At 38.0% G+C, this 26,566-nt stretch overlaps 1 long non-coding RNA gene across 1 annotated transcript; it reads right to left on the bottom strand.

Annotated features, from left to right (window-relative positions):
• Nucleotides 1-474: 474 nt before the first annotated feature.
• On the bottom strand, nt 475-7,290 carry LOC117435305 (uncharacterized). Its single transcript, XR_004549159.3, has 3 exons — nt 7,132-7,290; nt 5,822-5,915; nt 475-903 (listed from the first exon to the last, which is right to left on the bottom strand). It is a non-coding gene; the product is annotated as an uncharacterized LOC117435305 (long non-coding RNA).
• Between the last annotated feature and the right edge of the window lie 19,276 nt (nt 7,291-26,566).

The raw sequence follows: 26,566 nt of genomic DNA, 5'->3' as shown, positions 1-26,566 counted from the left end.
TAAAAGGTCTGAAATAAGCTAAAAGTGTAACCCTTCCTATTATAAAGTTCTCAAACACATTCACCTGATGAACAATGGAAAGCAACTAAGACAGCAGACTTATCAAGGTCCTTACACAAACAATTTGTTGCAACAATACTTTTTTAAATTTAAATTTAATTTTATTTTTTTATAAATTCAACATTACAAACTAGCAAATAACCTGGAGGGTTAATTTAAGAATAAAAAAAGTGTGCCTAAGCTGTTTGTTGTTCATCTTATAAAATGTGTAAGTGAACATATAAAGTAGTTGTAGCTAACAAAATAATTCCATACATACTCAACAGCATGCACATCCATTCAGCACAGGTGAAATGACCTAGGAAGTGAAGCAGTAACAGTTTTCCTGGAAGGCAAGTCAACAGAGCATTCTTTTACCCAGTGTCATGTTTTAAAATGCTATAACATGTGTTTCTTTCACAACTGCACAGTTGAAAAAAAAAAAAAAAACCTGAAATTATTTTGTTAGCTACAACTATTTAAATTACAAACTCATAATCATATGGACAAACCAGGCTACATTAGAATAACCAAATTTAAGGCAGGGACAGGCTGTTTAATATTTTAATACTGAATTAGTACGTACAGAGGAGTCTACAAAAATACATGCACATAAATGTTTCAATTTTGCAATTCTAGGGGAAAAGAGCTATCTAACTTAACGTTTTTTTCTATAAAAAAAAATGAGAATAACATAGCAACAGTTGTAAAATGGGATGTTTACTATCTACAGTAATCCTCAACTCTTCTGTAATAACAGGATACAATTCAAGACAAAATCTCCAGGTCACTTTCACATTTATAACAAGCTTTACTGAAAGCTATGCCGTCTCCATCTTGTATCCATGTTTTTCCAGTTCCGCTCTGCAGGAAGACAGGAAATACAAAGTTATTCCAGCATGACGGGACAGACACCTACTTTACAAAATGCTGTTCCATTTTATTGGACACCCATAATCAAATGCGATCGAGAGAATCATAGAACTGAGTTGCATACTTGCCTTACGATACTGTCATGAGATGTGATAGTCTATAATTAGTGCTTCTGTTTTTCAGTCTTTATTAATTACATTTTTCAGTGCTTATTTATGGCTAATTTTCGATTTTTACCTTAATCATTTTTTTTTCGTGGGGGGGGCACTTTTTATATACTGTATGAAATTATTGTTTTCAGTTATTTTCCAAAATATTTGGACTTTTTTTCTGTCACAATATGTACTTGCACACTTAAGTTGTACCTTTTTCTTTTGCTGTCTACCACAACGAAATCCTTATGGTAACAGGCACATTCTTCTGAGGTTTTTGTGCATCTAGGCTTTTTTTTTTTTTTTACATTTCGCCACAATTTGCAATTCTGTTTTATTCTATACTGTAATATAGCTTAAAATCCTGTGAACAAACTTTCTAATTGTAATCTAGTTTTAAAACACGCAAGTGGAGTCTCCATTAGAAATGTAGGAATTTGCTGCTACTCAGTAGTTGGGGGGGGTGTCTCATAGGCAGTGGCAGCAACTTTAAAAAAAAAAATAATAATAATTGAGAAACATATTACAAAAGTTGTATACAGAATGTGAAGCAAATGACCATCATGCAGCCATATAGGTCAAAAATGTAGTTTTACCATAAAAAAGGAAATTCCACCATTTTAACTGATAAAACCATTTAATAAATTTAAACCAAAAGCAGCATTTTCAAAACATGGAGGTTTAGATTTTATTTCACCCAGTGACTTTAATGCTATTGTTTTTAACCATAGGATCAAAAGTATTTTTCTGATTAGCGATTTTGAACACAGCACACTCCCGTGATCCTGGATTACTGCCACTACATCTAATATATACCCCCCAAAAAGAAATTCAAGCCATAGATACTGCTAAAATTGCTGTTCTTGAGCACCCTTTATGATTAATGTATTTCTTGTTTGTGTCATATTCTAGTACTGAGTTGTAAATCTCAGTAGGCTCTCTAAAGAGTAAAATCTATTTGAAATAGGCCTAATAATAAAAGAATAATAATAAAAGAATAATAATAAAAGAACGAGGCAGTGTGGAGTAGTGGTTAGGGCTCTGGACTCTTGACCGGAGGGTCGTGGGTTCAATCCCAGAGGGAGACACTGCTGCTGTACCCTTGAGCAAGGTACTTTACCTAGATTGCTCCAGTAAAAACCCAACTGTATAAATGGGAAATTGTACGTAAAAATAATGTGATATCTTGTAACAATTGTAAGTCGCCCTGGATAAGGGCATCGGCTAAGAAATAAATAATAATAATAATAATAATAATAATAATAATAATAATAATAAAGATTATAGATCCTGTAATTTCCCAGTCAGTCATTCTCTTAAGAAAAAGGCAGCAAGGGTTTACACCAGAAGAATTTAGTTGGCACACCAGTTACTCAGTATTTAAATGCAATTGTGTATATGCCACAAACCTAACAGTTACCACAGAGCCCATTTTCAGTGTGTTCCTGGTACATTAAAATAATTTATGGTCACAACAACAATTTACAAGGGAGACTTTACAGTCATGATAGTTTACCAATACCTTGGACTACTCTGTCATGGCCCATCCCCAACACTTTTGCATTAACCACCGATTATGAGGAGGAGACACTGTTTTCTTCAGAAAACTCAAACACTTATTTAGGTAGTAACCTGGCTGTTCAATAAGGATGGTTGTGGTTTTAGACATCCTAAAACATATGGGTATGCAACTAGTTTTGCAATTCCTAAAGAAACTACTTGGAACACTTTTGTGTTTATAATTGTATTTACTTTGGTATCAATTGTGGTTTCCCTGTCACATCAAAAATAAAAATAACAATAATAAAAAGGAATTATCTTAACTTTCAGAATGATGTAAGCCAAGAAACCTATTGATGGCAAGTACAGACTGAACTTATTCTTTTTAGGTTCCTTAGTAAGTGTTCTTTAAATATGAGGCTTGAATTAGTTTGAACCAGATGAGATTAAATCATCCTGTCAGATGTATCTATATATGAATGTAAACAGGACTTACCAATGAGAAGCAGCTATAGTGAGGGAATGCTGGAAATGTTTATGTCATCAAACCAATTGGAGCACACGATCTGTGCCCCGGAAGTGGTTCCAATCGATTGAAGCGCCATGTGAATGTTTTCAATTGACTTCAGCTCGTTTATAACGATCCGACCCGAGATCGGGAAAAATAGGCGGCCTCAGGTTGTTGGGGAATCAAACCAGGGCGCGGATCATTTCAGTTTCCATGTGCAAATGATCTTTCTGAGGGTGCAGTGATTACAATGGCCCAATGGGCAGTAACGTAGTGTGCGCCTTGACATTTGATGGTTGATATGAAATATCTTAGTAAGCAGGTAAATATAACAGCATTTTTTAGACTTTTTCTAGTACTGTAACACTTGTTTTGTATTTTTTAAATATTGCAGCAGGAGCAGGGCATCAAATTTGAAATTAGAGACCTGGAATATACGATGCAAATTAAAAAACATGCTCTTAATGTTTTTACATGAAATATACTTTCTATTGTGGTGTTGCAATTCATTTACTTGCATCACAACGTATTTATTAAAATGTATTTGTCCGATGAATACAGTCAGAATTCGGATATCCGTGACCCAGATGCACATCCGTCGCGTTTTACCGTCCTTATAAGTATAAAATCAATCCCCATTTTATATATATATATATATATATATAAAGACTTACCCGTCACACGTTTTCTGATACAAAGCCCATCTCTTCAGTGTTACAATTGACTTGTTTAACTGTCACAGCCCGCGTTTTCCTTTTTTTTTTTCTTCTGGCGTGGCAAATCAGTCTGTCTTTATTGTGCACTGCAGTTACACAGCGCTTCCTCCAAAAACAAAGCGACCGAGACTAGGCACGGTAATGTAACAGTTAATCATTAAACAGTTTTAGATACTGTGATGCATTTTTTTAAAATCTGATCTTTAAATGCAAATGAAAATGCACAAAAGCAAGTGAACTGTGACATTAGGGCCTTATCGAGCACTATATTCTGCAATTTTGAATACTGACTTTGGATACTGTTTTAATTCTGGAAACTTTTTTTTTAATCTTTTGTTAAAATTGCATTGTACGTTTTAAGCAGTTCTGTGCATGGGTAACATTTTGATTTCATTCTGCTGTTGGGTCATTAAAGGGGAATTTTACATACTGCTACAATACGTACCAGATTTAAAAGTATGCACTGCAACGTGTCGTCGCTTTTGTCAAGTGACATTTTCATATCATTCTGAATTAAAATACTACTTCTGTTGAAAATATAGTACTGTACCAACAAAAGCAACTACAGTACATCTACATGGAGGCCTACTTATTTTAAAACACAGTCCTTTCAGCTATGTATTTTTTGACACTTATCTTTTTTGTGTTCCCTGAAAAAACTGACAAGTTTTTGTCTTTTACTGCTGTGTTATTCCCCCAACTTGTGCGCTAACAAATTTCAATGAAAGAATCAACGTCTCCCTGTGCAGTCCATCAAACCCAAGTCATATTTTTTCTTCCTACAAAATGTGTGTGTGTGTGTGTGTGCAGGACAGGAGGTTCTTTGGGTGGGAGGGGGCAGGCTACAACGTGCTCACCTACACACACGTCAAATCAGATGAAATAGTCGGATATGCGTCACACTAGTTTAACTGTCACCGAAATTTTATAGGGTCGGATATGCGAGTGCTGACTGTAGAACGGGAATCCTGCCTTCTAATTGGTTGCTGTAGAGGAAATCAATGGCCAGGAAATGCCCTCAGAATGTCCACACAACCATCACTGATAAAGTCTAGCAAAGGTATGAATCCGTCAAAAAGAACATCTAGCATAACTGTCAACTGTCAGAACCACAACAAACCCATGAAATGATGGCTATAACAGGTCACAAAAACGAGTCCTCTATAAAAAATATGACTGGCTCCACCTCTATCCAACAAATGAGAATGGTTTTCACATCTTCCCAATGTCTTAACACCTGCAATTATTGATGTCCACCAGCCATCAATATTTGCAAATCAGCAGCAAACCTTCCAACAAACTGCAAACCTGCAAAAGCACATTCAAAAACCGAAGCAAAATGCTTTCCTCCACCCTCAGAAATCTCAGCAAACTCGTGATGTTTCAAAACATAAAAAAAAAATCTTTACAAAATAAATAACTTCCTTTCTTTTAAGAATAAATTAATTTGTTTAATAATACTTTTAGTTATAGAATCAGTTTGTTATATTTACCTAATTAAAACTAACTTCTTTTCGAAAAAGCAGATGAAACACACCTCTCTTAAATGTTTTCCCTGTCTTAAATAAATTAAAAACTAAACTGTATTTTGACTTTTTAATGTTTGGTTTGTTTGTGAAGAAAAAATAGTTCCCTTTGCTGTTCACAGGCGGAATTATACCGTCGAAGAACCACTGCAGCAGCACGGGACGAGCACCGCAGGTCATATAGAAAAAAAATAAATAAAAGGCTATAAATCTTAATGTTATTACTGTTAAAACCACAAAGACAGTTTATAATGGCAATAATGACCTCCAGGCAGGGCATTTCCTGACCGTTAATGCCCTGGCTGGGAGAGATGAAGGCCAGAGGCGTAAGAGATTTTTTGTATTAAATTAAATCAGCTTATTTGGAGAACTGGCATTCAATGTGAGCTGGGCTCGCTTAAAAGGTCTGCGAGTAGTAAATGTTAGATGGGTTTGGACAAACAAACCATCAAACAAACTACGCTTGTTTACATGGGCTACTTTCTCACTACCCTGTGAAGAATTTACCGTAGCTGATTTGAAAAGTCATCCTCTACATTGTCATCATCCCAGTTGTCTTCCCAGACGTGTGCATCTTCATCTTCATCCAACCCTGTCCAATCTAAAAAAAAAAAATACAAGTCAGTTACAAAAAACATTACTACTTTTTCTTCTAAAAATAGCACTAATACATTAAAGAACTGTATAATGACAATAACTGCCAACACTAAATTGGCATTAGTTTGTAACATGTTGACATTTTTATGGAGGCATAGTGACCATTCCTCAAAAGATTTGTGGGAGAAAACACTACGCTGAAATGAATTTGTTTCTTAAATGCCAAGAATCAAGACAATCAATGCAGAGAATAAAGGCACCAGCTATCATTTAAGAAATACACAGATGTCAAGAACAAAACAACACGTGGTCCTAGGAACAGGATTGATCAATAAAATCAAGGTGCTTGAATTGGGCTGCAAGGATTGAATACTTAAGCACCTGCCAGCCAAGCTCTTACCATCATGCTAGCAATACTAGTCATAGTCTGATTGAAACTGACTGGGAATAATACAACTTATTGATATTGTCCAGCCCAGTAGTTTTCTTTCGTTCTTTTTTGTAACAATAACATTACAAATGTGCTGGTATGCAAGGATTTAAGAACTGTACATCCCCCAAAGCCTAAAGACACGGTCACCTGTCTTCAGCTGTCAGTGCCACGGGGAGGGGATCTCTGCACAGCACAACTGGAATTTCAGTCTGAGCAGATGCATTTTTCGGTTTGTTCCTGTACACTTGTATTCGGCATTACAAAGTAGAAGAAACACGCTATGGATTAGAATATATAGCCCAAGCTTAACCCTAGCCGTGAGCTAGTAGTTTGCTAAGGTATTGCAGCTGTTTCCATACTATCTCAATAAAAATTTGAATTTGAATCCTGTCTGCATCGGTTTACAAGCAGTACAACGCCAGAAAGAGTAACACAACACAGTCACATACAACTAGTACGAGATACCGGTATTGCCAACTTACGTATTCTCATTCATTGTCACAGACACAGCCGACTTTATGTAGACAGAGCTTCTAAGTTCTATAGACTTCATGATAAGTGTTAAGAATACCATAAAAGTCAGCACAAATGTACATGCAGATGTTACGGTTTTATAAACTATCGCTATGCCAGTGTTCTCCTCAACCTCGACTAATAAATGTATTAAATAAATATGAAAAGTCACTGAGTCACGGTTCCAGGCTGCTGGGCCTATGTTTTGGTCAGCTAAACTAGAGTTTACAGCCCCGTGTTATATTGCGTAATGTGTTTGCAAGTTTCAATCTACCTTCGGCTTTAAATTCCTCAAACTCATCGTCCTCTTCTAACAATCCCAAATCCACTGTTTGCTTCTTTTCCGACATAATTCTTCTCAGCTCATACACCCCACGTCGCTGCCAATGATGTTTGTGTTGAGGCTGATGGGATACTGGAGGAACGCAACACACGAGTCTTTTTGCGCATGTGCGTGAGAAGAGAGAGAATACTCACATTTTCCCAAATGCTGTTTCTTAATAAAGCATGTATCCAGTCAGCAATGTATTACATTAATTATGTATATAAACTATGTTAAAGCTATACTTTATTTATTTGAATGTACTGTAGCGTGCTATCACCCCCATTGAGGTAAAAAGGGGCAACAGAATTTGGTTCTGCCTGTTCCCAGGTTGACTCTACATTGGCACACAACAATGTATGTGTCTGGGACAGTGATTGGGTTGGGCCTTTCTTTGATGCATTATACATCATAGAACTGATAATAAATAAATAAATAAACTTTCTTATACCAAGACATACATTTCCATACTAAAATAAAGTTCAGTTATTTTAACTATAGACAAATGGCAGTCTGTTATAGAAAAAAAAATGCTTACTGGAAAATATAATGGGTGCTGACAAATCACTGTTGGTAAAAAAAAGAGGAATGCAATGAACCAACATTAAAAATTGTGTACCTATTCTCTGGTTATACTAAGTGAAATTCACATCACATGCCAACTCTACAGGTTAAGGAGCTATAGTACACATTGGTAACATCCTCAGTACACAATGAAACACATACAGACATAATGAAACACATACAGATTAGTGTTGTATCTAAATGTAAAACTGTGCATTCTAGGTTGCAGGAAATTGCATATTTTAACTTTAACATTTCAAAAATGATCTGAGGGGGGCATGTGAAGCAGATCGCTCACTACCACCTGAGCCGCTTGCTCTCTTAACGCCACACAAGTGTACATAATTACATCTCTCAAATGTTGGAGGGTATGTTAGCATGATTGCTGATTGTTTAGTAAATATCTCTGTTGTTTAGTAAACGTTTTTAAGGTTTTTGGAAAAACATTGGAACACATTTGATGGAAAAAAGGAACACAACAGCCACACAGGTATATTATTATTATTTATTTCTTAGCAGACGTCCTTATCCAGGGTGACTTACAATTGTTACAAGATATCACATTATTTTTTTTACATACAATTACCCATTTATACAGTTGTTTTTTTTTTTTTACTGGAGCAATCTAGGTAAAGTACCTCACTCAAGGGTACAGCAGCAGTGTCCCTTACCAGGGATTGAACCCACGACCCTTTGGTCAAAAGTCCAGAGCCCTAACCACTACTCCACACTGCTGCCCCTATATATCTGATCACCCTACTCAATGCAATTCTGGTTATGGTAGGTTTTGATGAAGAGCTATACATACAGTAGGCCTACAGTATTTGAAATACATACAGAAATTCATGAAAAGTGCAGGAATGGTAATTGTTTCTGTTATAATTTGCAATAGCCTCACTAGTACTCAATCCACTGCATTTTAAAGTCTTGAAAAACATTTACAACATAAATTGTGCTCATGGCAACTGCACAGTACATTCAAATATGTAACCTCTCTTATCCTACTGAGGCTAATGGCTATTATTTATTACTGTTATTACTGTGATCTGGAATGCCCCTGGCTGACAGATATTACAAAGCTAAGGGAAGGAAAATCATGGTAATTGCGAACTGATTAAGTAAATAAAAGTAATTGTATAATTCTATTATTTCACTTTAGTTTTATTTAGGAGTGTTACCATCTCAGGTAGATTTAGATTCATGAACAGGTGATTAACACAGGGTGCATGCGTTATTCAAAAGAGGGAATCTCCAATCTAAATAGCTTGTTTGAAAAATAAACAAGGTAAGCAGTAACAGCTGAACATGGTATGAATATATGAACAGCATTCCCACAAGACCGCCTGCACCACATTGCAAATTACTCATCTGTTTCAGAACGTTGATACACAGCAAACCCCAAGTTTGCTTTTGGTCATTTATTCAATGTTCAATTATTTTGTAATTATTTATAAGCGTTTGCACATGACTGGTCTGCTATTCTTCTGACGACTCTGAAAAAAAAAAAAAAAGATGAAATGGGGAAGACCAATTCAAGAAAATTAACCACAAACAAAACAAGCTAATAGTTACATTATTACAATGCTAATATTAAATTGTAATTTGCCTTGCAAGAACATGTGTATTGTTAAAGTAGACTTAAGGGGTCTTTCTAAATTATATAAATGGTTCTAATTAATAACTCCCTTTAATGTTAATCGTGCTCCCCAAGGATCATTTACTCACTGCCCTATTTTAAGATTAATATAGTCAAATTACTTCAAAGAAGGAACAGGTTTATCATTTTAGGATGTTTTTGCAGTTTAAATTATTATAGTGGAACACTTTGTGTGTACTATGTGGAGAAAAAATATATACAGGAACCATGAAGTTTGTACTTTACATGAATAAAACCACTCCCAATCGCAGGTGAAGTGCTGGGAAACAGTTGCAATATCTGCTTGGCATACCTGAGACTGCAGTTACACTGTGGCGCCTAGAGTCTCTTTTGCTAGACAGCAGGCTGCCCAGACTGACTCCCAGCCTTTCCTCAGCTCTTAGAATACCTTTCATGGAAGATCCAGGCTTGATTCATGCTAAGTCTTTACTGGGATCTCAGCCCAGTCTTGCAGTCTCTGTTCGCTGCTATCTGGGTGATGATCATGACATGCCTTTGGGGGTGGGGGTGAGGGTGAGGGAGCTTTGAGAGGACTGCCATCATCGCTCTGGCTTTTTTTTTTCTGGTTTCCCCATCAGATTAGATACAGAGTTCCTTGTCTTCCAGGGAAAGTGACAGGAGCCAGGACAGATGAGGCCTGCCTTTCCTGGAGCCTGGATACTGATAATCGACTGCAGTTCCCATCAACAGGAGATTGCCAACTTAAGTAGCAATAATGTATCAAGAAGGACTTGTTGACATTTCACAAAATCAGAAAGACTCAACTCAACCATTTTGTTTCACTTTTTAAAAACTACTTAAAATATACATTTATCAAATAAAGTATGTTCATACAGTAGCTGGACATAAAAGAGCTCCCTTGATAAATGTTGTATTTTTTATTCACCAACAACTAGAGCACAGAGATTTGATAGATACTGTTTTTGCGGTTAATGTTTCTATGCTGGAATGCAAAAGTATTAATTGCTGTAGGCATATAATTATAGACAGTGGATGTTATAAACGTTGACAGCTGAGAACAAATATTTATTGTATGTATTTTTATTTATTTATTTGGATCAAGCTAACTCTCACCACGGATTAGACAAACTTAATGATCCAATTAATAAGCTTTATTCAGGAGAAACATGTCAGCTTTGTCTTAAGAAACCTCCTCCAGTTGATACCCTTCCAGGAAATATCTTTCATGATTGCATATTAAATTTAATCTGACACCCTAAATATAGTTCTTTGTATATTATATAGGTTAACTGTATTTACTGCTATACTTTCTTGGTCGCAAAAAAGCGAACTAAATTTAAAAAAATAACCATTATAAATCGTGTACATCTAAAGAGTAATATTATTTTATCTTTTTTTCTTTCTTCTTTCTTTTTGTCGGGGGGTTTCATTCAACACAGATGTCTGTCATGAAGAATTTAAGTTTCATATTTTCATCTGTCAGTCTTGAAAAGGCCTGTCATCTTGAGCTTGAAGTACAGTTTGCCAACAGGCTTTCAGGCCACAATGACAATACAATCTTATATTTGTGCTACCAGGCTCCAAGTAATCCCCACTTCCCTCCTCACTGGCCCAGTTATGATCTGGCTTAAGTTGCATATTTTGTTTTTATCAGGATTTTGCTGATAAATTCTATCAGCAAGAGTGAAATGAAATATGGGAGGTCCAGCTCTTATTACGAGAATATAAATCTACCATTTTAAAGAGAAGGGTTGTTCACATTTTAGAATTTACCCCATAACATAAAATAATGAGTACATTGTTAATATCTTTAAAGAATGTAACTTCAAAATCCCACCAGTAACTGCTACATGTCATGCAATTATTTATTAGTCTTGTGTCAAGTTCCAGATCAAAAAGTATATCAAGTAACACACACAGCTTTACTAATATGAATCTTTCCAACCACAGTAGCATTTATTTGTTTATTCTATTTTTGGCTTGATTAAAAAAAATGTTTGAAGTAAAATAGTGAAGCAATTAGAGGTTCCTGAAAAACTTCTCCGTCTATATTATATATATATATATATATATATATATATATATATATATATATATATATATATATATAGTTTTTTTTATATAGAAACACTGTGGTTTCATTCCATTGACTACTTCTTAGCGCAGAATGTTTTGATACAGCGTCATTTAATTATCCTTGATCAAATCATGCTGAACAAGCACAAAATTAGGCCAAAAAAATGTGTAACTGTTATAAAAATGGGCTGAATTTTAAGTTAAATATGGTATACATTTAAAAAGTTTTTTTTGCCAAATAATATTGGAGACCATGAAGAATATTGTGTAAGACTTTTGTGGTTTAAACAATCGAGACCATTCCAGATATTGTCTTGAGCAAGGTGACTTTAAAGAGTAAGTAGTGTGGTTCTGAAAATCTGATAGTGTAAGGATTATTGCTCACATTGTCAAACAGGCAACACAGCAATAAAGATCCATGATGTGATACGGAAAAGAAAAGCCAGAGCACTTGTTGTTAAGTTTTGTTTTTTTATCGCTCTTCCTGCAGTGATTTAGAGAACAGATTTCAATACCCCAGTGCACTAGAGCGGCCATTTGGAAAAGAGCTTTCAAACAGACTTTAAAGTAAAGTGTAAAAAGTATCAGGATGTTAACAATGAAAATAAAAATTACAGGTACGTTATTTAAACAGTTGTAGCAACACGTGGGGATGGGTAACGCTATATTATTCAGAACCCTGCTGCTTACTCTTTAATCAGGGTCTAGCAGTACAGAGATAATCAACATTAACTCACTGACTCGATTGCTGCATAAACGTGAGTACAGACAAGTACTCGCTTTCTTTTTGAGGGTGTCACTGCATTACTACTAAAACATTCCCTCCAGGAAACACAATCATTAAGTTCCTACTAGTTTATATATAAAGAACACATTCAGCAAATATAATGAACGTTTTTACAGAAATTGTGAATAACTTAATTTAGTCAAAGATTACAGATGTATTTCTTGGAAACCAAGCAGGATAAAAGTGGTTTTACAATAATGTATATTGCAAAGACAGCAAACCAATAAGTACCAAACAAATAGTCATATTTTCATATATATATATATTTTTTATAGGCTGTAGACCATAGGTAACTCGTTTCATTTTAAAACTCGTACTGCCTTGTTTTCTCCTGACCACAATATGACAGCCTCAAGTGTGTGTCCTTCATCGGGTCTGTTCAGTGAGTGATGAAGCAGTCTGCCTTAATACCTCTTCATTCTTCATCTGTCATTCCTATGGTATTAAGAACAAATGACATGACATGCCTTTGGTGATATTGATAGGCTTCATTTTAGGTAGGTGTGTCCGTCGGTATCTTACTTGCTTTTTAGATGTGTAAGTTGCATAGTTCACACTGTATTTTATTGGAGAAAATATCTTGTTAATAGTTAAAATAACCAACCTTCATATTCACATGGACTCACTTTAGCACAGAGGAGAAAATACTTCAAGAAGACCAGACTTTACAAGTGTAACTGAGGGTATTCTTAGTTAAACATCAGTAATATTCATACCAGTGTGGTGCTGTTGTTTGCCCACATGATGCACAATGAATTGTACATATTTTTAAATTTGTGAAATAAAATTGTTTGCGTGATGATGTTTATATGCATTAATATAAAATGAATGTGTCCTGTATATGCCAACATCCCTGTTGTTACAATGTCATTAGCTAACAAGGCTCACATTGATGTACAGCTATGGTCAAAAGATTTGCATCACCTTATAGAATGAACTCATTTTGTTTCATAAAGTCAAATGAAATCTGCTGAATAATGTTACGTTAACATATCGAATTACATGCATTCAATATACTTAACAAAAAACTGAAAACAATTGAACAATGTGACCTTTCAAAATCTAACATAAAATACTGTACTGCTTCCGGTAGACCTTTGCAATATAATTTTGTAGTTTACATTGCAAAGTTATGTTAATATATATTTTAGGTGATGCAAAACTTTTGGCCATAGCTGTATATCCACAGGAAAAAAAAAATGAAAATAGGAACTAGTTACATTTTTTGACATGATTTTCAGAACAAATACAAGTGAAAGTAGATGTGTTTTTTTATATTGTCAATACAATGGGGGCTTAAATGAGATAACCAGAGCTTTTCTTACCACTATTTACTTAACAGGATGTATTGTTTTGCTCTTGGACCTCACCGGAAGTGATTTTACAGAGGTGGCTGTAAAAATGAAAAAAATAAAAATATGGTGTTTCTTATATTCCTTCAAGAGTTGATCCAGTCTGCAACTGTGGTTTGAAAATATCATTGGTTCAATGGATTGAGGTGTAATATACATCAGGAGTGAAGAGATGTGCCCAGTGAAATCAACCTGTGAAAGAATGTCTGCAGACAGCTTTTCAGACAGTGTACTCAGAAGATTGCAATGATGCCAAACTATAGTTCGAAGATTAACACAAACTTATGTTACTGCCAGACCGAAAATCAGCCAATGCTGTCAATGACCGGCCAATGCTGCCGTTGCAACAGTGCCCAGTCATTGACGTCAATAGCCACTCATTTTGGGCGATGTTGTTTTCTTAACATAAATGTAGAGCAGCAGTTCTCAAACTGAGACAATGCTCGGGGGTCCACAAAAGATTACAACTCTTTCTTAAAAACTTTTTTTTTTAAAGAGTCGATACATCTGAGTAAAACAGACAAAACTATGCTTTCTGTTTACACAACATAGTATTCCATGGGGCATGAACAACCATGTAATAATCACATTTAGGATGACAATATGACTCCATAGAAAAAGAAAGAAAAAACTGCTTTGTGATAGCGAATCAGAAGTGATGTTCGTTTTTCTGAGACGTCTTTGGCGGGTGGAAATTGGAAGATATTGTTACAGTGCGTGAGCAAACTACATTGAAAATGGATATGTATTTAAAACATCCTCATAGAAGTTCTGCTAGTTGTGCTGAAGCCACGGACTGTGCCGAGTCCAGTAGCAAGAAACAAATGAAGAACAGAAAATTTGACAAAAGTTATATTGATTTTGGTTTTATGGAATTTAGGGATGGCCGACCACAATACGTTGTATGCTTACAAATCCTATCTAACGAAGCAATGAAACCTGCAAAGTTGAAACGACACCTCACAACACGGCACCCGGAGTATTAAGATAAATCAATATACTTTTTTAAACGAAAGAAAGAAGAATACAATCAACAGAAAACTCAAATGACAAACATAACCTTGGTTCCAGAAAGGGCTCTGAAACATCCTTCTTAACAGCTCTTCGGATTGCAAAAAGTAAAAAATCCCATACTATTGGAGAAGAACTGATTCTTCCAAATATGCAAAGTGACGGTAAGTGAAGATGCAGCGAAGAAACTGAAGGCCATACCACTTTCTAACGACACAGTTAGTAGGAGAATTGAAGAGCTTTCAAATGATATAAAATGCCAACTAACTGAAAGGCTATGTACATGTGAGCAGTTTGCAATTCATCTTGATGAGACAACTGATGTGGGTAATGCAGCACAATTATTAGTTTATGTTTGTTATGTTTGGCTGGGGGAAATTTTGGAAGATTTTCTTTTTTGTCAGGAGTTACCAGAATGGACAACTGGTGAGGAAATCTTCAAATTATTGGATGATTTCATGAAAGCTGAATCGCTGAATTGGGAGAAGCGTGTTGCTGTTTGCACAGACAGTGCTGCCGCTGTGACAGGCAATAGGAGTGGTGCTGTAGCAAGAATATGAGCCATAAACCCACAGGTAATCGTAACACATGGTATGTTGCATCGCCAAGCCCTTGCATCGAAGAGAATGGAACCCGAATAACATGCTGTACTAAATGCAACTGTGACAGTTGTGAATTTTGTTAAGTCCAGAAATGGGTGCAGAACATGACAAATTATTGTTTTATACAGAAGTGCATTGGTTATCTCGCAGCAGAGTCTTGGAAAGAGTTTTTGAGCTTCGCAATGAACTGCTGGGTTTTCTTTCTGTGCACAATCCCATTCTTGCCGTGAACTTTTCTGACACGATATGGATCACAAAGCTTGGATACCTCGCAGACATTTTTAACTTGATGAATGCGCTGAACCTGTCCACACAAGGGGGTAGTACAACCATACTTGAGGTGAGTGACAAGATTGCAGCATTTCAGAAGAAAGTAGAGAATTGGTGTTATTACTGTGTACGCCTTGCCCTGCTATTGATCTTCATTCCTAAGCAGTGATCAGCAAGAATATTATTTCTGAACAATCACTTCTTGATTTGGGTTACCGGTGAGACTGAGCTTTTTCTTATGATATCATTTGGCGAGATTCAGGGGGCGGGAGTTGGGGCTGCTTAATTAATGTCTATCATGACTAATTGTCTATTTAAGCCACAAGTTTACACACTTCCCCTGTCTAGTGTTTTTGCTTTGTAGCAAACGCTCAGACCATCATTTGTGCTTCAGCTTAACGTCTTCGCTAATATCTAAACTTCGTTGCCTCGCTCCTTTCACAGCAGGTTACTTCTCTGAACAGCGCTGCCAAGATATTATCATTTATTTTCCTACCTGCTCTGGTGATTCTTCTCATCATTCAACTTCTTGGCTGCAGGAGCTCCAACGTTAGTCTTTCCTGCAACAGCGCCCAGCAACAGCGCTGTTAAAAGCGCAGCTGCATTACTCAACTTTGTCTGCGTCTCCATTAGAAAGACCGGCCCTCCGTTAAAATTTTCAAAGCTCCGCCGACAAGACAGACATTCCCGTCATTAGTGATTGCCTTACCTTAGCTCTATTTAAATCTACTATGAAGCTTTGTCTGCTGAATCTGTCTTTACACCTAGCCTGCAATCAGCCGCCCCTCCCCCGCTCCCCACGAAGCTCTCGCTCCCACAGAGCCAGCACAATTTACCGTTCCATTAGAAGATCCTGTCCTGGACCTCCATCAGGTACGTTCAGCGTTCCAAAGACCTATCTAGCCCATTACAAACTCTATTTCAACCAGTGGCAGCTTGTGATTTTGACTGGTCTCATAACATACTCCAACGACACTGTGTGCCACCAGTCAGATACGGAAACCAGGTCCTACGATTGTCAACGTTTCAGTCAAAGCATCCTCCTACCCCTCAGTAGTCAATACACTCATAAACTGCTCCTGACCAAATCAATAAGTGCTGTCATCCGTTCAGGTTCTGCAGCGGCCTCAGATCTATGCATTCTTCATCTCTGCCCAAAGGCAGCCCCATCTCTGGCACCATCTAAACCATCTTAACACTCAAAGATCAATATCCACCGCATTCAGCAGATCTCTGCTCTCTTCAGCAGGCCACCGCACACTACCGATGGCAGTCCACCATTCACTATTACAGGTCACCGCTTCAGCAGATCTCTGCTTTTTACAGCAGGCCACTGCACACTACTGACAGCACTCCATCGTTTACTTCCTCAGATCTCTGCACTGTTCAGCAGATCCCACCCTCTACTGGTAATCCTGCCCTCTACTGGTAATCACGACAGTAGATCTCTGCTCCCTCTTCAGATCTGCTCACTACTGCAGTATGCAAAAGTTGCTTTAGTTTACTGTTTAAATCTGCCACTGCCCTCCTCCAGAGCTTCCAACACTCCAGCTTTCCTCCAATACTCAGATTGTGGCAGCCATTTCCTCAGTCAAGGCTAATGCTAATCCCCATCTAATAAAAAAAAATACATATATATACGGGGCACTTGACTTCCCCAGCAATCTAGTCATATGTCTGCTCATCCTCTCAAATACTACAAGCATTAATGCATGTGAGAGACGTGGTACGAGACTGGAAATCTGTCTTGATTATGAGTTAAGGAGTTCCACTATTAGGAGAATATGACTGGAATTGTGAAACCCAAATCTCTGAATCTGTGAAACCCAAATCTCTGTATAATAAGTTCTCCCGCTTATTATATCTGGCCACTGGTTCTCCTCTCATCTTGCTACCTTTGTTTCCTGAGCAGGCCTGCCTCCTCAGTTCTATACCCCTCATTCATTTAGAATCGGAGCAGCCATTTCTGCAGCCAAGGCCAACATCAATATCCACACAATCAAAAATATGGGGCACTTGGCTTCCTCAGCAGTTGATTCATATATTCGTTCATCATCTACTGACATCGCAAAGCCCATCAGAAAATTGTTAGCATGCCCAGAGTGGGGGCTACCTGTCTGCCAGGTCCACCAGAGTTTTTCCCCTAAGAGCAAAGGGTTTTTTTCCTCTGAGCGGCAGGTATACACATATAATCTCTCACTAACCCTTTCTTAACCTCTCTCCTGTTCATCTTGTTTGTCCTTTCCTTTCTCGTTTTTTCTGGTATGCCTTTCTTTTATGTTATGCACTGGCGCGTCTCCTGTTGTTTCTCCCACGGTGGGGTTTTTGCAGGGAGCCGGAGGTCCATTCTTTAGGGGGCAAGTAAGTTTCACTTCCCTGACCTCAGGTCTGCTTCAGCAACCTCGTCCTCGCTCTGGGGGGTTCTCACCGCTGTGAGTCAGAGGGGAACCCCGGCCACAGTATCCTGTTGCAGCTCATGTGCTAATCTTACCTCGTCACCCAAGGCTCTGTTCTATTTCCCTCGGGACGTGGCCCACTTTACGCTGTCAGTGCCGAGTCCCAGACTAACCCATCTCTCTCTGTTGCAGGTTCCCTGCGGGATGCCTCTCTGCTCCCGGCTTCGGAGGCTTGTGTCTCACCTCGTCCAAGGGCAGCACCAGATCAGTCAGGGAACCCTTTTCTATCTCTCCTTTCAGGCCCTGATTAATTGGACTTTCCTTCGCCCCGAGAGGTGTCTGTGTTTTCAGATCCTCGAGGCTTCAGCCTTCGACCAAGTCCGGTCCTACGTAAAAGCGGCTCATCAGTTGGGGCTCTCTTCCTATCCTAACTTCAAGTCCGGGCCCCTCCGAGCCCACTTCTAAGTCTGGGCCATCGGCTCGCCTTCTATCCTAAGTCTGGGCTTTCTTTGTCTGTCATTCCTCTGCTCTATCCTTACAGCCTCAGCAAACATCCTGTGAATTTGCTTTTTTTTCCCAGGTTATTTTTGGGATGAAAATATATATTTTTGGGGGACTAGATATTTTGGGATGTTTAAACAAAGACTGACTTATACAGCATTTAGATGTTCGGGACTATTATTATTTATTTATTTATTTATTTATTTTTCCCAATCAACTCATCTGCTAGTAATCTGTTATTATCGGTTTACTGGTTTTGTGTTTCAAAGCATATTCATGTTTTTGTTACTTTTCTCATTCTTTTTATTCTGAGCATTTGCAAAATATTGTGTAAATAAATCTTTTGAGTTTGATACATTTTCCTGTTTCATATTTGCTGTTAAGCAGTTCTTCTATTTTCAGTGAGATGTATATTGTATCTCTATGTTCTTTTCTTATTTAGAAATAATAGTTGAGAATGTATTTGATTTATAGAGCTGTTTGTTATAAATTGATAGCTATTTGTTATAAATGGCGTATGCATTGTTGTTAATTTAAATCTGTATAGTTGGTTCTTTTAAATACTGAATACATGTTGTTGAATAAAGCAACAAAGTATTCTAAAATATACAGGTGTTGCTTTTTATTTTTTTTTACCTCCAGTATATTTTAGTAGTTGTATTTATGATTGTTTCAACATTGACCATCCAGTACTGGGCAATGTCGACATTGCCCGGTCAATGTTGTTATTTAAATCTTTATAAGAAAGTTTACAAATGAGAGGAGGCTAATGCTGTGATTGGCCGTTGCTTCTGGGCTCTGACAACAGTGCCCGGTCATTGACGTCATTGGCCGATTTCGGACTTTGGTGGTAACACTTACACTCACTTCCTGTTGTTTGCTTGAATATTTTACTTGATACTTCCTTTATATTTACAAATGAAAACCATTACATCAGAAAGACTCCCTTTGCTAACAGGCTCATGTTGCTCAGTCTCAGGGGATGGTCCACACAAAGGTAAAAATATAAATAAAACCAACAGCATGGCAATAATGTTTTAAAAAGAAAATGGTTGAAAACTTGTACCATGTTGGCATACTCACTTTGTCCCACCTTGCATTAGCTTTAGTACTATTGCACTCACACTCAATTAAACATTTCATTTGTACATTTTCATGGCCTAGAATACCAGGCAATGCTATGTGTTTTAAGGCATGTTTAGGTAAATATTACCTGATTAAACATGACCCAATCAGTTCACAAGGACATATGAATTATATGACGGTGTGTCTTTGCCAGGTTACAGAGACAAAGGAGGAAAAATAAAATATATGTAACAAAACAAAAGGACTCCATATATAAGAAAAAGAAACTAAGAAACATGTAAAGTAACAGCTGAATGATAACCACTGTACTCTTGGGATGCTTGAGGGCTGTGGTCTGCATTAGCACAGTGGAAAGCTTATATAATTGAACCCTCGTGCCTGCATGTAACTTATACTATGCCAAGAGTTTAAAAATAACAGTGAAATTAAAATGAATGGAACATAATTGTGACTTTCATGACTGCTGTTTTATAGTTAGATGGCTGATAGAATTGCCATGGACAGGATGGTGCTTGTGATTGCTGCTGCATGATCCCCTCTGTCCAGTCCAGTCCTGTTTAATTAGATTTCTAAGTGATATGCATGTACTTGTCACAGGGTATGCTTGTGGCTTTACACAGGTAAGTATTGTATTACAGATTTTAACAATTTTCCTTCTTTTCACCCCACAGGTTGTTTGGATCTCAGACTGACCACCTGCCTGACCAAAGGAACCACACGGATCAGTAACCACACGGATCAGTAATTAAAAGTATTTCTCTTTATTACAATGACCAATGCAATTGACAATAAAACCATGCACAATAATAAAATGATCAAATATATCGCCACTGTACAGCATCTATCAATGAATATCCTAAACTCTTGCAAAGTAGGACCTCGCTTATCGGGGTGTCTCAGATGATGCAGCGGTCTGCCCTTCCTCCTGGCACTCCTATGACCCAGGCTGATGTTCAAACAGGAGGGAGACAGCGGGATGCCCTGGAGACAGACACAAATGAAACCCAATTCAGCATCCCAGTATTACTTTGACTCATATTTCTTCACGGAAGGATCATATATAAACAACAGGCAAACTCAAAATTAACCTTCTGTTGAATCATTCTATTTTACTAACGTTCCTTGATGTAGTGAATACTTAGCTTTATTCAATACTGTGTAGCAGTGTTTTCTTCTTCCCAGCCATATTTTCAGTTTTTTTCCTTCTTTAACAAGTGGTCCCATCTGTTTTCTTGGTCCAGGACAATTCACTCACTTCTTCACAGACAAAATGGTAACCTGGTCCCTTCCGGTGCTCCTCACACCTTTTATTAGTGGCAGTAATCAAGTGGTGTCTGATGACATGTGTCACAAGTGACGGTTTTTAACTGCTTGTATTTTTGTTGTGTGTTTTATTAGTGAATCTGTTGTTTTCTCCTGTGAACTGTGACTGACGTTTGGGTGAAGCACTTTCCCCACAGTCGATAGGAAGTCCTGCCTTACCTGCCAGTCCAGCCAATGATAGTCATGGGCTGACTATAAAAAGGGAGGAACAGGGACCAGGAAAAGAGATAAGTGTTTCGGGAAGAAGCACACAATGCCTCTGAAAGAATAGCAAGGAGTCAGCAGTATTGGAAAGGAACAGCAGCATGGAGAACACTCTTGGGAGCAGTTTAAGGTTGACTGCAGGTTGACTGGAGTTTTTTTTTTTTTCTATTTGGCACTTTGTTGCAGTGGGACTTGGTTGGGATATTTTTGTATGGATTTTTGTTTCTTTGGATTTTGTGGGGTTTTTTTTGGGGGGGGGGGGGGGGGGGGGATTTTGTTTTATTATCACCTGCCACTTTTGGACTGTGTTCGAGTTACTTTTTTTTTTGTGGTAACGGGTTGTACTCCTTGGACAATCCATTCCCCAGTAGAGTCAAGGTTGTGGTCCTGGGAGACGGCCAAGAGTCTGAGGGCGAGAAGAGATAACATTATTTGCACTTTAATCATTTCCAGAAGTTCTCTAACTTTAATATTTTTTGTACTTTGCACTTACCTACGCTGAGCGATCGCTTTGTAGTCCTGCCAGAACACGCTCAAGGTCCGCCAGCGTTCTACTTACCGTTGTCCCAAGGTTCGAGGTCTAGCATTCGGTCTTACCAGTCAGCGCGGAGGGTTGAGGTCCAGCGCCGGTCTCCAGCATGCCACGTCGGGGTTCCAGGAACGGCGGCGAGAGAGAAAGGAGACACACAGGGTTAAAGATAGGCTAAGGGGAAGTAACCAGAACCCCTGGGTAGAGGTGGCAATTCTCCTTACCTGAGTGTACATTTCCTGACGGCAATTTTCTTTGCCCCCGCTCCTTTCCAGGTTCATCAAAGGTGTTGACCGTTTAGCGGTCCGGGTGGTGGGTGTGGTGAGGTCCGCGGTGGGTTCGGGCTGCAAGGGAAGCGGATGGCGGGGAGAGGGGTCTCTTGGCACCCCCCAAGCTATCAGACTGATTCCTGATTCCAGTGGATTCCAGACTGATTCCTTCTTTTTTCCGCCATTTTGGACAGAGACCTTTCTCTTTTTTTTTTTTTTTTTTTTTTTTTAGAGAACTACCAACAGGAGGGGACTGCCTGGTGTGGTTTTTATTTTTTGTGGCTTTCCCTATCTTTTGTTTTTTTAAACTTGATGCTGTGTGGTTTTTAGTATTCTATTTTAACCCTAAGAAACAAATTGTTTATACCTATCCAAGCATCCAGTGTGTGTATATTGGAAACCGGGGATAAAAAGAACCTGCATAGTGGAAATTACTATCTACTCGGTCATCAAGGTCCTTGTCCCTGCCAAACCCAAGTTGGCATAGTCATTACAAATTGACACACCTCTGACACATGCACCTGGCCCTCTTTTGGGGCTGAAAGCCTTGCAACCGTGCCTGTGATAAAATAATTCAAACAAAATAACAGCACACATTTATAATCCAGTTATTTGGGTCTCTCTTTGGGTCATCAACTTAACATTTAAAAATCACATGTATAAAATATAAATAATGTATAATGCAGGCAGGGGGTTCTCACAAGCGGAGGTGGGACGTGAACCCAAAACCTTGCGCTCTGAAGCATAGCACCTATACCACTGTATAAAAGAGCAGGCTCCCTTGCAGGAGCAGATGTCTTCATTTTTGATTGCGTCACCTACCAGCCCTGACCCCTACCCCTGTGCACACTACACTAACAATAACTAGTGTAATAAAATAAAATAAAACATTGAATAACTATTATAAAAAAGTGTACTAATTATTACCATTAAAACTGCAGTGTAATAAAACTGTTATTTTTGGTCACTTGTGACATACTCTTCCATGTTATTTCTGGAACTGCATTAATACAATAGAGTTTTTTCAAAGTACACTTATATTCCAAAGGTACTGAACATTTTAGGGAGAGTCGGTTCCCTAAGTTATGAATGAATCTCACATACCAGTGGTTTTGCTGCTTTGCGGATATTTAACTGTCATTTAAAAAAATAGGATCCTTTTTACTTATTTAACAATAAAAGAAAAATATTAATAAAAGTGGGTAGCACGGTGGCGTAGTGGTTAGCGCTGCTGCCTCACAGCGCCAGGGTACTGTCTGTGTGGAGTTTGCATGTTCTCCCCGTGTTCGCGTGGGTTTTCTCCGGGTACTCCGGTTTCCTCCCACAGTCCAAAGACATGCTGTCCAGGTTGATTGGTCACTCTAAAATTGCCCTCTGTGTGAGTGAGTGTGTGTGTGGTGCCCTGTGATGGACTGGCGTCCTGTCCAGGGTGTAGTCTCGCCTTGCGCGTATGCCGGGTTAGGCCCTGGCTCACTGCGACCCTGTAAAGGAATAAGCAGTTAATGATAATGGATGGATGGATGGATTAATAAAAGTAAAGAAAAATATAGATGGGAAGTGCATAGAAAACCGTTCAATTCAGTATAAAGTCAGATAGAGAGATAAAATAGGATAGATTGCAGTATGATCACTTGGGAGTACCCACAGCTCTGAAGTTGGACAAGGTGTTTAACCAAATGGTGGAATGACAGGTCAGAAACAGCCTGGAAGTTCTGGTATACCACCATTAGACGACTGATGAAAGTCTTGGGCAGATCAAGACTTTGTGGTCAATTAAAAGAAAAACTAAGGCAGCATATGCATACTCAGAAGCTGCAAGAATTGTGCAGCTTTCCAGTTTACGGTTTCTCTTATGCAGCATCTAATCAAACAATTCCTGAAATTTAGGATGCTGCAAAATGGGAGGGGAGATATAACACAAGTATATTTTACTTTTTGGGTGAAAACTGAAATTTCCACCGATCAGACCCACTTTTATTGAAATAAAAGAAAGGCCCGGAGCCACTTAAACGCATGCATCAGGAGCATGGCAAGAACAGAAGGAAAGAAAACATGTATTTTTTCTGATTTATAATTAGGGCTTCTGATTTTCAGTTTTAACCAATAAAACCATCCAATTGTGACAGGATACTGGCATTTGGGTGGGTCCATTCGCTGTTGAGTGACAGGCAGGAGATCTAGAAGGAGGTTGATGTTGATACGCCCTTACATATTCAGTGAGAACATCTCACGTGACGCTATCAGCAATGGTAGCGCACTGAGGACATACAATGGAATGTAAGTAAAGCAAAATAAAAACAGTGCACAAAAGCTAGAAAATAAAAGGTGCTGTGAAAACGGCATGGAGGTCCCGCCTTATACACCTCACTTACTATACTTAAGGGAATCTACAATCCCTGAACAAATCTTCAAATTGAAGTTCAATACTCAATGATAAACAAACTGCTCAGCTGTCGGCGGTTTAACTCTCTTTGTCTGGGTAGCGTGGACGACGTTTAGCCCATAGGCTTTGGCTTTGCAGCAGCCCTGAGGTGACTAAACAGGACCTTTTTATACCTGACACCCCACTGGAACACACCTCTCCCAGGATCGTCAGGCACTTCATTAATTATTTACAATAATTGTATTGTAACACGCTGGCAAGATTTAAAACGAGATTACAAGCAATGGAGGATTGTTCATGCTCACAATATTTAAAGATATATTTCAGTTCAATACAGAGTATTTACACACTCCTGGAATTTAAAACAGAATTGCAAATTGTGGCAAAATGTAAAAAAAAAAAAAAAAAAGCCTAAACACACAAAAACCCCAGAAGAATGTGCCCGTAACCATAAGGATTTTGTTATGGAAGACAGCAAAGGAAATAAGGTACAATTGAAAAAGTGTGCAAGTACTGTCGAGTTACTATATATATTGTGACAGAAAAAACAAAAGTAACTGAAAACAGTGCTTTCATACAGTATATAGAAAGCAAAAGCCCCCCCCCCCCCAAAAAAAAAAAGATTTACGAAAATAGAAGCCCTATTTTATAATTAATTGCCCTGCATAAAATATTAATTCTCAAACTGAACGCAGTAGGGATTCAAGGAAATGCATGCACATGTATTAGGGAGTGGTTAACATGTAGAAAACAGAAAGTACTGATTAGAGGAGAAACCTCAAAATGGAGCGAGGTAACCAGTGGAGTACCACAGGGATCAGTACTAGGTCCCCTGCTATTCCTAATCGACATTCATGACTTAGATTCTGGTATAGTAAGCAAACTTGTTAAATTTGCAGACGACACAAACATAGGAGGAGTGGCAAACATCGTTGCAGCAGCAAAGGTCATTCAAAATGATCTAGACAGCATTCAGAACTGGGCAGATACATGGCAAATGACATTTAATAGAGAACAGTGTAAGGTGCTGTACACAGGCAATAAAAATGTGCATTATAAATATCATATGGGAGATAATGAAATGGAAGAAGGAATCTATGAAAAAGACCTTGGAGTTTATGTTGACTCAGAAATGTCTTCATTTAGACAATGTGGGGAAGCTATAAAAAAGGCCAACAAGATGCTCGGATATATAGTGAAAAGTGAATCTAAATCAAGGTAAGTAATGTTAAAACTTTACAATGGATTAGTAAGACTAGATCTAGAATATTGTGTTCAGTTCTGGTCACCTCGCTACAAAAAGGATATTGCTGCTCTAGAAAGAGTGCAAAGAAGAGCGACCACAATTATTCCGGTTTTTAAAAGGCATATCATATGCAGACAGGATAAAAAAATTGAATCTATTCAGTCTTGAACAAAGAAGACTACATGGTGATCTGATTCAAGCATTCAAAATTCTAAAAGGTATTGACAATGTCGACCCAGGGGACTTTTTCGACATAAAAAGGACCAGGGGTCACAAATGGAGATTAGATAAAGGGGCATTCAGAGCAGAAAATAGGAGGCACTTTTTTACACAGAGAATCGTGAGAGTCTGGAACAATCTCCCCAGTAATGTTGTTGAAGCTGACACTCCGGGATCCTTCAAGAAGCTGCTTGATGAGATTATGCGATCAGTAAGCTACTAACAACCAAATGAGCAAGATGGGCTGAATGGCTTCCTCTCGTTTGTAAACTTTCTTATGTTCTTACATGTATTTCCTTAATGTTTAGATAAAATTCTTGATATTTTTTTCCATGGAAAAATGGAACTGTCATCACATTCAGACTGACTTCAATTCAGGTAAAAAGATTATCTAATGAAAGTTAAGCATTTTAACCATGGTAGACCAATATTTTTTTGGTGTGAAATTTTGCTTTCATACTGTAGATACAAAAAGTTTGTACATTCATTCGTTTTTGAAAGCCCTGTGCTGTTTTGTACTCAACTTAATTAAACTGAAGGATTAACATTCAAAGCTATACAGATTTAAAACATGTAGACAATGACTTGTGCCCTGAACACATCTGAAATGGCATTTATGATCTGCTCAACTGAAGCCCAAGAAAGTAATATCTGGTTGAGTGAGTTGCTCAAATGATCAAAATAATCAGAATAAATATTGGAAATGATGTTGCCACCAGTGCAGACCACGCATTTCAACATTTTCCTGTTTTAACATATTCAAGTACATCAAAGGCATTAAGACCAATGTGTAAGTGAGACAATAACGATGACCATGTGGCTTCCATGCTAAATTGCATGATTAGGTTGATTGATAAATGAGCCTCTCTTTTTTTCCGGGAATAGTTTTCGGTGCCCTCCGCTCTGGACTTCATCCAGGAAATCTCTGACAGCCACTTATTAAGTTGTTAT

The sequence above is a fragment of the Acipenser ruthenus genome, chromosome 3 (assembly GCF_902713425.1).
Source record: "Acipenser ruthenus chromosome 3, fAciRut3.2 maternal haplotype, whole genome shotgun sequence".
In the NCBI taxonomy this organism is placed as follows: domain Eukaryota; kingdom Metazoa; phylum Chordata; class Actinopteri; order Acipenseriformes; family Acipenseridae; genus Acipenser; species Acipenser ruthenus.
Note: the sequence above shows the minus strand (reverse complement) of the source record. Positions and strands in the feature narration are given on the sequence as shown.